Raw genomic sequence first — 12,876 nt, 5'->3', positions numbered from 1 at the left:
GAGAGCTACCCTCTGATGCGTCCACACTGGAGAGCTGCCGCCAGAGGGCCGGAGAAGTCTGAGGGCTGGGGGAGGGAGGGATGCTCCCAGCAGAGAAGCTGGGGGGGTTTCCAGGGGGAAGAGCGGGTTTGCACCCAAGCTGGAAGGGCGGTGCCAATGAAAGGCCAGGAGAGGACTGGAGAGGAGCCCAGGTGCGGTGGAAGATGCTGGAGCAGGGTACGGGCCACGTCAATGGATTAGAGGATTTTAAGGACTGTGTTCGCTGGGTGAGAAATGAATGGTTTAGGACTCTTGTTTTGGAGTTTTTGAACGGTGTTTTGGTAATAAGCCAGTCCCAAGGAGGGCATGAGTCAGGAAAGCCAGCGGGGAGTTACTGGGGGACCCTGCAGGAAGGAAACTGAGGCAGATGCACTTGTCGTGCCGCAGCCTGCAGCAAGGGGGCGCTCCAGTCGGGGCTGCCCCAGGACATGCGCCAGGGAGAGGAGGAGAGAGAACGAACCACGTGTGACAGATCAGTCGCTACGGTTACCGCACGACTGGAAGGTGCTCAGATGCCATGGTGACGAGGGCAGGATGAGAACCTGGCCAGGTGGAGGCCGTCAATCTCCTGGCTGTCAAGCCAGCCCCTTCACCCAACGCTGAAGTCACGGTAAGAACGTCCCTGGCTCTTGAAGCCACCCAGGGAAACCCACCAGCCCCCTTCTCCCTTTCCTAGATGTGAAAAGTCATCTTAGGAGATCCCTGCCACCTCCTGATCAGCGAGCCAGATCCCCACCCCTGCTCTCATGCAGCCCGCGCGGTGCACGCAGGTTCCCCAGGCTCCAGCCAATGGCGGGTGAGGTCAGATCTTTCACTGGCCCCACCTCTGCTGGTGCAAGAGATGAGCTTTCAAGCTGCACCGAGGTTCGGGAGGGCTGCTTCCCAGGGAGGGTGTTAGGTGTCCGGCACAAGCCAGGATGACATTTCGGGAGCTTCCTGACACCTTGCAGTCATCTAGAGATGCCCTGTGGGCAATGCTGCCTTGGGATGGATCCCACCTTCCTAGAGGCCCCGCGGTACGAAACCCGATGCCGCCCCTCGGGCTGGGAGATGGATTTCAGGCACGTAAACAAGTTTGGGCGCATGGGCTGGCCAGCCAAAGTGCTAGCTGCAGCTGTTGGACACGTTCCCTCCACGGCAAACTCTCCCCACCAGGCGAAGGGAGAGGCGAGGTGCAGGCTGAAGGAGGTGCCGGTGCTCTCAGGAGCCTTAATGCTCCTGGCAACAAGCTGGCCATTGGTGGGAGAAGGCGAGTGATCCCATGCCCCTCCGGCAGGACTGGGTGGAGAAGCAAAGGCAATAGGCAGCCGGCCCTGGTTGTCCTGTTCTGCAGGCAGGTCAGAGACCTCCTCCTGCCTCCCATCTGTGTCTCAATCCTGTTACTGTCCCTGTGGGCGGGTCACTTAGCCTCTCTGTGCCTCAGTTCCCCACCTGTGAAACAGAGATTGCAGCACTGCCCTGCATCACAGGGGAGTAGAGAAGATACATGCGTTGAAGATTGGGAGAAGTTCTGATACGACAGTGCCTGAGAGTCAGGTCAGTATTATGGATAGGTGGATCTTAGGTTCCCTCCTCTTTGTACCAATCCTGATTGTTGTCCATATTCATGTCATCGCCTGTCAGCATCGGCGAACAGGAATTCTCTACCAGTGGAGTGCAGCCACCTCTGGGGCGGAACACAACAGTTCTTTGGTACCCCACAGCAACGCTGCACATCAGTTTGGGACACAAGCGAAGGCTCTTGTAACCAGCTGAAACTAGGCTGTGGGGAGGAGATTTTAGGGAGGCAGAACAGAATGACCCAGAGCCGGGCTAGGACATGAGGGACAATAACCCTCCACATATTTAAAAAAAGGGGGGGTAGGGGTTTATTAATGATGCTGAGCAGTCGGGACCTTGGCTTGAAGCCCGGTGCAGCCGCACCTGCAGCACAGCGTCCCCTAGTGTGATGCTGGGGTGTTGGGTCGGTCCTGGATAGCTCAGTGGTTTGAGCCTGCTAAACCCAGGGTTGTGAGTTCAATCCTTGAGGGGGCCACTTAGGGATTGGGGCAAAACTCTGTCTGGGGATTGGTCCTGCTTTGAGCAGGGGGTTGGACTAGATACCTCCTGAGGTCCCTGCCAACCCTGATCTTCTATGGTTCAGAGAACTCCCCTTATCCAGTGACCCACAGCGCGCCGCGCAGCACGGGGTCCCCTCAGTCACAGAACAGGGCGGCAGCGGGAAGGGCGCCACCTGCTGAATCTCCAGAGTCTCTCCAAGCTGTTTAGCGTGAGGAATAAAGGCTGGGAGGGTCTGTGACGCCAGCAGGCAGGATCTTGAAGCTGTGAAATCCAGCCCCCCGGGAAGGTTACTCGGGCCTTTGGGGTCATGGCCTCTCTCTGGTTATAATTGTCTTCTCCAGTTGCCCTGGCTGCTACTTTAGACACTTCCGCAGCCTGTGGTTGGGGGATTGTGCTGGGGTCAAGGATCTCCAGGTCCCTCATTTACTGTTTGCATTAGAGGGGGGCCTAGAGGCCCGTTTGGGACACCCCAGGGTGCTGGACAGACAGACCCAAGGCCAGTCCTTGCACCAAAGCCCGTACAACTCAAACAGGGCCAAGCCGCAGCGGGGGGAGGATGAAGGTGACTGCTGGGGATGTGTGGCTGCAGCAAGTCTCAGCCCTGGGCCCCATTTAGAAGCCTCACCGTTTGGGGCCCTCATCCGCCTTAGGCCAGCACAGGTGGCTCTGAAGATCGGAAGCGGGGCAGGGCGGTGGCTGTTCCAGTTGATCTGGGAGCGGGGAGCACGTTTACATAGAGAGAGGGGCCCCAAGGGGTTTGTGGGAGAAGCTGCCGAGCAGGGGGCGGGTCACGCTGTGGTGAGGCGAGATCGCATAAGTAGGGGGAGCTTCCCAGGGCGGGGAGTTTGCTGCCAGGGAGATGGGGGAGTGATGCACCCCAGGAGGTTGCAGTGAGCCTGGAAGATGCAGGGCGAGCCCCCATGCGCACACCCCTGCACCCTCCCTCCAGTCTCCCCTCGCCGGTGGAGAAACTACAACTGACTCATTTCTGTTCCCAGCCAGTTAACTTGTTCCTGGTGCTGGGTGCGGTGCACGAACCTGGGTAGAGGTGAGCCCTGACCGGGCTTTTCCAGGCAATTCGGGGAGCTGTCGAGCCCTGAACTAGTTACACTGAGATTCCCCCTTTCTGGGAAATCCTGGCGGGGGGGACGCCTGTTCTGCTCATTAGAAAGGGAATCCTCTCCCCGCGCGTTCCAAGCCGCACCCCAGACCACTCGGATGTGCACACGCACAGACACGCACACGCTGTGGCAAGGGCAGTTTGGAGGGTTAGTGTCAGCTGGGATCTTGCTCTTAGAGGTGAAGCGCAGCAGTGGTCTGGGACCTGGCTGCCCTGTACCAGCACTGGCCTTCCCATGGTCCCGGCACTAAGCCCGATGCCAGCTCAGCCTGCAGCCACCAAAATGCCTCCAATATGCTGAAGACCAGCCTGTTTGGCTAATGATGGCTGGGAGATCTGGCCGTGAGGTGAGCATGGAGGGAGCTCAATGCATCTCGGCTAGAGAGGACACCGGGTTCCTGGGGTTAGCAGGAACCGAGAGGCAAGGGCCCTGGGGTTGTTTCTGTAGGACAGTGGTGTTTATGGGGTGGAGCACACTACCGCCCCCTGCAGCATCCTCCAGCTTTCTGCAGCATCCCCAGGCACTTTGCTAATAAGACAGCAGAACTCCCAAGCCCCTCAGCTGTTTTAGCGCAGGCCTGAGCAATTTCCCTTTGGGATACAGCCCTGGGTGGGCATTTTGAGGTTCAAAGGAATTGACTGTGGAGGGAATTAGAATGGAAACCGTTTCTCTGCTTTTTCTAGCAGTCCCAGTACAATGCAGCTGCCGCTGGGGTGGAAGGGAGCAGCGGGCTCACAGCGCCTCTGCACAAGCGTTCAGGACAGGAAGTGAAGGAGAGCCCTGCATCCAGCGGGAGCTTCAGGCTGGGAGTTAGGTAGGTGGGATGTAGCCAGGAAACCAGGGGTCTCGCTTTTGCCAAAAGTTCCATGGGACAGGGAGTGTCTGAGGGGTGAGGGTCTCGGCTCCGGAGTGTGGGGCCAAGGCAGTGGCTCTGCAGGGAAGCGAAACTTGTGATGAATGCCTGGTTTGCAGTACTAGCTGTATCACAGACCACAGAATCACAGACTATCAGGGTTGGAAGGGACCTCAGGAGGTATCTAGTCCAACCCCCTGCTCAAAGCAGGACCAACACCAACTAAATCATCCCAGCCAGGGCTTTGTCAAGCTGGGCCTTAAAAACCTCTAAGGATGGAGATTCCACCACCACCTCCCTAGGTAACCCATTCCAGTGCTTCACCACCCTCCTCGTGAAATCGTTTTCCACCCATCTGCTAAGCAGGTCTCTGAATCTCTGTGGGCCTCAGTTTCACCAGCTGTGTCATGGGAAATGGGCCCAGCTGAAGTAGGGTGACCAGATGTCCCGATTTGATAGGGACAGTCCTGATATTTGGGGCTTTTTCTTATAGAGGCTCCACCCCGTCCCGATTTTTCACACTCGCTGCCCTAGTCTGCAGGGGGGTTCTGAGGCTAAACTCATTAGTGGCTGGGAGGCACCTGGAGAGGGTTCTGGGAAGGCCAAATAGTATTTTCGTAGGCACAGACTTGGAGAAAAGGGCACCACCTGCTGTACCCCGGTACTGCTCCCTTGCACCCCACTGGCGTTTGCTTTTGGGTCTCCCATCCAAACACTGACCCCGGCCTTGTGAGCTGGGATGGGAACCGCAGCCCAAAGTGGGCAGGGCCTGACCCGGCTCCCGCCCGTTGCAGGGGTGCAGGGTGTGGCTGGCGCATCCCCATTCTCCAGAGAAGCTGGCTGGGCTGCCCAGGGCTGGCTTCGTTGACGAGACGCTATCCCATCATTTCCCCTTCTTTTGGCTGGCTCGATTTCTTGGCCTGGGATGTCTCTGAGGAATCCTGTAAGTACCTGGGTCACTTTTCTCCCATCTGCCAGTCTGCTCTCGATGTGCCTGGGGGTGGGGGTGGGGGCTGCCACTCCTGCCTAGGGCCATGAGGGGTGGGGCTAGGATAGTTGATACTTCTGGATTCTGTGCCCAGCTCCTGCTGCCAACGTGGGATGTGAGTGATGCCGGACAAGTCCTATCCCTTTGCCGTGCCTCAGTTTCCCCCACTGTAGAATGAGGGTCACACTTGCCCACCTCCTGAGCGCGTTGCGTTATGGCCCGTAGAGCACTTTGATGAAAGGGGCAGATGGAGATCCCGGGTGTGCCCCAAATCGAGCCGACTCCAGGAGCGTGGTGATGACTGTCCTGCTGTTAACCCGTGGACGGGCTGCTGTGGCAAGGGGCGCTTGTGGGACCCTCGCAGATGCAGCAGGAGGTGCAGGCTGGAGTTTTATTCCTGGGTTTGAGTCACGTGGGTTATTCCCTTCTGTGCATGGACCCCGCATCCAGCTGGCACCGGGTGTATGTGTGAGAGAGAGAGAGAGAGAGAAAGAACAGCAGCTCCTCCAGCTCTTCCAATTCCTAACCCCTCTCTCGGGCAGCCACGGCCCAGCGAGCCAAATTGTGTGGTGGGTTCGTGAGCTGGGGGAATCTCTTCGGGGGTGGGGAGAATTACACGCAGCCTCCCAAACTCGTGTCACTGGTGACCTGTTCCAGATGTTGAGGCAGCTGGCCAGAGGTTGAAAGGCGCTCATTGTTTGGCTGACGTTTCCCCATGTTGCCTGGGGAGCTTTGGAGAGAAATTGTGGGGGAAACAGTTAAAGAAAAAATCCCCCAGCTGTTTGACTTCAGCGCCGGGTTTCCTGGAGGGAGACATCTGTAAATCTGGGGGGAGCGCTGGTTCACACGGGGGCAGAAGGGCGGGGGCTGGGCTGGGAGCTGGGGGGGGGGTTTCAGGCTTGGGAACACAGCCCCTCCTTCCAGTTAGGCCGGGGTATGGAGCCATGGTTCTTCGGCTGCCATTCATGATGGTTATTAATTGTATTCCAAGGCATTGATGAAAGCCCCTGACTGATCATCTCACGACTGGGGATGTTGTGATCTCATGAGCTGAATAAGCCGGGACAGACCCGGTGGGCAGATGAAGGGCGTGGGGCTGGGACGTGAGTGGAGAGAGATTCACTCGTAGTGATGTCCCGTGGATGTCACTGGGGCTGGAAAAGACAGGTCAGAGGTTAGGGTGGGCGTGCCAGGCTGGACAGCCTGTGATTTCCCAGGGGATGGGTGGGAAAAAGAAATAGCCCCCGCCGTGTTGGATGGAACACACGTGTCTGAGCTGGGCTCGAGTTCTCTGGGGCCGGGACACACGCTCTGTTCATGTCAGCACAGGACAGAGCATGCTCTTGCCTCTGGATAGCAAATACCACCGCACATGAGTTAGCGTGTCAGTATTGCTGCCGGCTAGCGCCTGGCAGCTGAACTTCTCAGCTGTGTGTCATAAGCCCCATACTGCTAGAGGAAAGTCTCCTTTATTCTATTTAATCTGATGGTAGTGCCATGATCAGGTTACCCCAGACACAGAGCCTAGGGTGGCACCTGCTGGCGCTTTTGAAGCAGAAGGCTCTGACTTCTGTGCTGCCGGGAAGGTCTGAGTGAGTGTAGTGATAGCTGTGAGGGCCTGGACTTGTGTTACAATCCCAGATGGGGAAACTGAGGCACGGTGCATTTTGCCTGGAGAGACCGAGCGAGTCAGTGGCACAGCCGGCAAAAGAACCCAGGCGTCCTGGTGCACAGTGGGTCCTCAGCGCAGAAGGGCTCCAAGAGTTAAATTCGCGCACTTGTTCGCCCCTCTAAAAGCGAGGGGATGATGCAAGCGCTCTGCCATCTCTGGGCCTCCAAATGGTTATGTCACTCTCCCTCCTGTGCACAAACTTCGATAACCGCTTGGCTCCTGGGCCGGGGCCGGGGAAGAGGGGAGATGCCACTGGCTCCGCAGCAAAGCGCCTATAAATACACTCCCACTCCCTGGGCCTAGAGTGACAGAGCACCTTGGAGCCCGGCCCAGCCCTAATCCTTTAATGTCTCATTTCCATCCAGGGAGGCAGCTGTTAATACAGCTCTGGGGAAGGTGCTGACGTGTGTTCCTGTCCCAGGGAAAGGAGATGCTAATCTCCTTGTGTTACTGCAGCACAAGGAAGGGGATTCCAGGCCAGAAGAGTCCCAGCATCCTGGACACTTGGGGAGGAGTGGAGGGAGGTGTTACTCTGGCTTGATTCCCCTTCCCTCCCTGCCAGTCCTTCCTTATCACCGGACCCCACATCCCAGGGAAGGAGAATTAACCCATTCCTGGGAGCCTCTTCTCTCAACCCCTCGTGCGCCAGAGGGAAACTCTTGGCTCGGGCCTGGCCACCACAGGGAAAGCAAAGTGCAAATCAGAATCCCCCGTGTACAATATTCCACCCAGGGGAGTTCACCTTTCATTAGAGCCTTTCGTGCCAAAGGATCCCAAACAGCCTGAGGCTTTTAAACCGGCACACGAGGCGCTGCCTGTCCAGGGATGGCTTTTGATCGCTGCTGGAATGCAGCCACCTCTGGGGGGGAATGCAGCAGCTGTTCAACAGCACACAATGTGGAGACGAAAAGTGTAGCCACTTGAAACAGCAGGAGAACTTTGGGTGGAGCGAGATGTTACTTGGTCGGAAGGACCCCTCTGTTTAAGCACCGTAGGGTCTATGTTGTGGTGTTGCATCTCAGATGCTCTGGTGGTAGTGGGGCTGTAGGAGTGCCTAGCTAGATCTTGTCCAAAAGCACCACAACCGAGTACCACGTGGAGGTGTTGTTTCCTCCTGACCTCTGTGAAACGAGCTCCCCGATCTACGGAATCACCAGTGCCAAGCCGTGCAGCACCTTGGCAGTCTCCCATCCACGCCTGCTCAGTGGGAGCTGCAGGCGGAGGTCCAGCAGTGACGCCGGGTGTCTTCCAGCTCATCTCCGGGAGGACAGCTTCGTTGCCGGTGTCCCACGTTTCCAGCACAGACAGGATTCACCACGCTTTGGCCAGGTGTGCGCTCCGGCCAGTGGCATTGGCCCAGCTGGGAAGACATTCAGGAGCCGTCGTTGCATAATGTGCCGGGGGGAACTGAGAGGTCAGGATCCAGCACTCGGCCCACAGTGTTCCTGGGATCAAGGAATTGGATGACTTCAGGCTTGTGTAGACCAGGGAAGCTTGCACCAATATAAGGAGGTCAATGTAGTTTGGTACGTCTTAGGTACGTCTCTGGCCCCCTCTGCTGTAGTGTCCAAGCACCTCACATTCTTTAATGTGCTTATCCTCAGAACACCCTTGTGTGGTAGCACTGCTCCATCAGCTGCATTTTAGAAGGGGAAACTGAGGCACGGAGCGGCTAAATGATTTGCCCAAGGTCACACAGGAAGTCTGTAGAGGAGCAGGTGCTTGAACCCAGGTTTCCCAAGTCCCAGGCCAGCACTGTAATCGCTGGAGCATCCTTCCCTGCAGATCTCTATTGCAGACCCACATCTTGCCCTGGCCTGCCAGCTGAGCTGCGCTTCGAGGTGACGGGTGGTTGCAATCCAGAGGGCGGATGCCCTGTCTGCCCGTGGCCTGAAGCCGTGTCCTGTGAAGTGGTTTCAAACAGCTCCATTGGAGGGGCCCAGTGACAAGCGTGGGCCCGTTATTTTTCCCAGCTCCAGCCCCGTTGACGTGGTCCAGCTAAACCTATTTCTAGCCTGAGCAGCCAGCCCTCCCCCCACACCCATAGAATCATAGAATGTCAGCGTTGGAAGGGACCTCAGGAGGTATCTAGTCCAACCCCCTGCTCAAAGCAGGACCAACCCCCAACTAAATCATCCCAGCCAGGGCTTCGTCAAGCCTGACCTTAAAAACCTCTAAGGAAGGAGATTCCACCACCTCCCTAGGGAACCCATTCCAGTGCTTCACCACCCTACTAGTGAAATAGTGTTTCCGAATATCCAACCTAGACCTTCCCCACTGCAACTTGAGACCATTGCTCCTTGTTCTGTCCTCTGGTACCACTGAGAACAGTCTAGATCCGTCCTCTTTGGAACCCCCTTTCAGGTAGTTGAAAGCAGCTATCAAATCCCCCCTCATTCTTCTCTTCTGCAGGCTAAACAATCCCAGTTCCCTCAGCCTCTCCTCGTAAGTCATGTGCTCCAGCCCCCTGATCATTTTTGTTGCCCTCCGCTGGACTCTCTCCAATTTTTCCACATCCTTTTTGTAGTGTGGACACAGTACTCCAGATGAGGCCTCACCAGTGTCAAATAGAGGGGAATGATCACGTCCCTCAGTCTGCTGGCAATGCCCCTACTTATACAGCCCAAAATGCTGTTAGCCTTCTTGGCAACAACCCCCACTGACATCCAGCTGTTCCCCCTCCAGCCCCCGTTGCATCCCTCTCCCCTTCCCAAAAGGTAGCTGCTGAGTTTGAGCCCCACCTGCCCACTCATGTCCCGCTCAGCTCCCCCTGCCTTGCGTGTGATGGACATTGATGCAGCCCGGGAGCCTTGGCTGCTGATGGAAACAGGCAGCTACGTGACCAGGTCGGGTGTAGCATCCTGGCCTGGTCCCATGCTCCCTGCTTGGCAAGACACAGGAGCAGGCCTGCGGCTAACCCTGCCAGCTCCTCACATGAAGCACAAGGCTTGCTGCCTCTGCCTGGCAGGGAGTCTCTGGGCATGACACTGCACAGGGCCAGGACTGAGAGACGGCACAGTGGGTGGCTGCGTATCCATGTCATTCCTGGGCTGGCCTGATCTCCCTCCCCAGCAGAGGAAGCAGACCTGAGAGCAAATCTCCATGGGCCAGGGAGCAGACTGGGCAGGGGAGGCAGTTTTGTACCATTCAAAGAGTCCCTGGAAATGTTCATCTCAAATTGAAAAACAAAGTTTTGTGGTAATTTTCCCCTGGTGCTGGGGGGTGCGGGGGGGGGGGAGAGAAAAGGGAGAGGAAAACGTAACTACAAAAGTTTTTGTGTAAAAAAACCCTCCATTTTTCATTTCGTTCTCTTGGCAACCCTGCGCCCCCAGTCTTGATTTTCACAGGGAATGTTCATTTCCTTTCACAAACCATTTATTGTTTGAAACATTTTCAACTGGCTCAGGATCGTCCCCATCCTGTGCAGCGGCGCCCTCTAGTGGCCGAGCTGCTCCTTTAGCTCGCACACCCGTGTGTGTTTGGGTTAGGGTGACCAGACAGCAAATGTGAAAAATCGAGATGGAGGTGGGGGGTAATAGGAGCTTATATAAGAAAAAGACCCCAGAATTGAGACTGTCCCTATAAAATCGGGACATCTGGTCACCCTAGTTTGGATCTGAAAGCCCTGAGTTCACAGGTCATGAGTCTTGGCTGGCGGGCCAGGCACCAGGCTGGCTACTCCTATTGCCTGCTGTTTCTGCTCTCGCCCCTGTTTAGATCTCTTCCTAACTGCCACTAGCACGCTTCTGGGTTGCCCGTTAGCTTCTCCGAGTTTCTCTCCCTCCAGGAAGCCTCTGCATGAATTGCTGCTGGAATCTGAAGCTTGGGTTTTTCTTAACTAGATCCTGGTGTCTCCCGCTTGGGTTGTTTGGGGTCATCAGTCCCCCAAAACTTGGATGCTTCTGTGAGTCAGCCAAACATGGCCTGCTGACCTCAGCCCTGCAGCAGATGCTCTCTGATTCCAGCTGCTGCCACACGGACAGGAGAGCTTCTCTCTTTCTAAGCCCCGGGCTCATCGGTACCAGAAAGATGGAGTAAGGAGACAAACAGCCAAATTACAAGAGGTTGGAGCCACTGAGTGTGATGGAAATTTTTTTTAATTGACATTTACAATGATCTAAAGGCTGAAAGCAGCTTAAGGAAGCCTCCTGAAACTGATCGAATAAAGCCTTTGATTGGTTTAAGCTGGTCAGAGAGCACTAAGAGCTAGCTAAGGAGTGCCCGGAGATGCCCTGCCAGCTGATCCTGCATGCTTAGAAATCTCCCCCACCTTTCTCTCCTCCCTGCTGCTCCCTGCAGTTCTTAAAGAAGCTGTAACGGAGAGAACAAAGCGTGGCAAACTGATACCCAGCCTGGGCATTTGCCCAAGTCACCAGAGCTCACACCCCAACTCCTGAGAAATGGGCTGTGCTGTGCCACATGGGGGGTGTGTGTGTGTGGCACCGCTGCCCTCTGCTGGATAGAATGGCAGACCTGCTTGGGCAGGCGTGGCTGTATCTGGGTGGGAGAGGGGTAATATCAAGACCTCAGGTTTGGGGTCCAGAGGTCCTATGTCTTTGTTTTCATTCACCAGACAATGCTCACTCTCGCTCGCTCTCCAAGACACCTGCCTTCTATCCCTGGATCTGCCGCTGACTCAATTCGTGACCCTGGACAAGTCACTCGGGGCCTCAGGCTCCCCATCTTTATAATGGGATTAATAATATCCACCTCCCAGGAGCAGGGGGGCATTTGGGAGGGACTAATTCATTATGGTTTGCAAAGCCCTTTGAGATCTGTTTGCTGGGCAGCGCTAGTGAAGGGCAGAGACTTACTGGGTTGTCCTCCAGGGAGGGGCTTCCAGGGGAACTAACCCAGAACGAGTTTCTCCCTTAACTCTGGGGGTGAGGGCCTGTGTGTGGGGAACTTAAGGCTCTGATTTCTCTCTCTGCCATTGGCCATGAAGGCCACATGGTCACAGTGTGAAGAGCCTTGGAGGCTACTCCGTCCATGGAGTCAGTGAATCTAGGGGTCCCTAATGACCATCTGGTTTCATCTCATCCAGCACCTCGGTGTCCTCTGATCACAGGCCAGGGCCTGAGCTAACTGCTGGCTCGGAGAAGAGTTCCCTGGGTTTCCCTGGAAATCTCCCATCCAAACAGTGACTCAGCCTGGGCAAGATCTGATGTGGGGGTTGGCCAGGCGCTAGCTTTTTTGCCGGGTTGGAAGCGTTTGTTGGCCTCTCTCGCAATAGGAGAAGCTGATTTCTTTCCACAGTGTCATTCGGTGAGCTCTGCCTACGTGCCCCCTGCCCCCTTCCAACGGTAGGCCAGTGAAGTGAAAGCCCAGGGCTGGCGAGTGCTTTCCAGCTGCACGGCGCCTCGTTTGCTTGGCGTTGCGAGCTCGCTCCCATGTGGAGAGGTCTCGGCCTGTTAGGAACGTGGGGCAGCCATGTCAGGTGGTGTCCCTGGAGGCACCTGCTGCCTCTGCTGGACCTCATGTTGCATCCTGGGCTCTGGCAGGGTGATGCACTGAGGGGAAACGGTTTGGGGCTGTATTTCCTTGAGGACGGTGTCCGTGTCCCGCCCTGGCCCAGTGCTCCGGGATTGCTGGATCGTGTGTGTGGGCCAGTCGCAGGCCTGGAGGGGACGCCTTGCCGGCGCTCTGTTCCAGGGGGCGGTTGGCGAGTGGAAGAGGCGGATGCTTGCGAGGCGAGGGGCCTGGGTAATGCAAACCAGGGTCCGCCCACCTTGCTGTTGGAGAGGGGTTGCCATGACAATGGAGCCATCCTGGTGGAGGGTCTGGGGGCTCTTTGGCTGTTGGGCCTTGCATTGGTCCCCTCTCTTGGGGGGGAAGTGGGTGCAGCATGCACCCCGATGGGGGGCTGGGGAGCGTTTTGCCTGAGGGCGCGTTGGGCCACTCATGGGTCCTTGGGTGACCATGGGACTCACTGCAGAACTGAAAGGGTTGTAAGCGCGCCCCTCCCCCGCGTGCACGCTCCCTCGGGGTGCACCCAAGGCCACAGAGGAGGCAGTGGCAGAGCTGCGGGAGGAACGCGGGAGTTTAACTCTAGCCCTGGCCCTGCTAGGACTCCCCTGGCCCTGCTAGGACTCCCCTGGCCGGGGCAGCGCGGGCACCCAGACACAATCAGTGCCTGGGGCGG

The 12,876-nt window shown here is 56.8% G+C and overlaps 1 long non-coding RNA gene across 1 annotated transcript; it reads left to right on the top strand.

Annotated features, from left to right (window-relative positions):
- Nucleotides 1-1,412: 1,412 nt before the first annotated feature.
- LOC120397010 lies at nt 1,413-10,705 on the top strand. Its single transcript, XR_005593615.1, has 3 exons — nt 1,413-1,575; nt 3,905-4,035; nt 10,577-10,705. It is a non-coding gene; the product is annotated as an uncharacterized LOC120397010 (long non-coding RNA).
- Nucleotides 10,706-12,876: the final 2,171 nt, after the last annotated feature.

This window comes from Mauremys reevesii, linkage group 2 (genome assembly GCF_016161935.1).
Source record: "Mauremys reevesii isolate NIE-2019 linkage group 2, ASM1616193v1, whole genome shotgun sequence".
Lineage (NCBI taxonomy): Eukaryota > Metazoa > Chordata > Testudines > Geoemydidae > Mauremys > Mauremys reevesii.
Note: the sequence above shows the minus strand (reverse complement) of the source record. Positions and strands in the feature narration are given on the sequence as shown.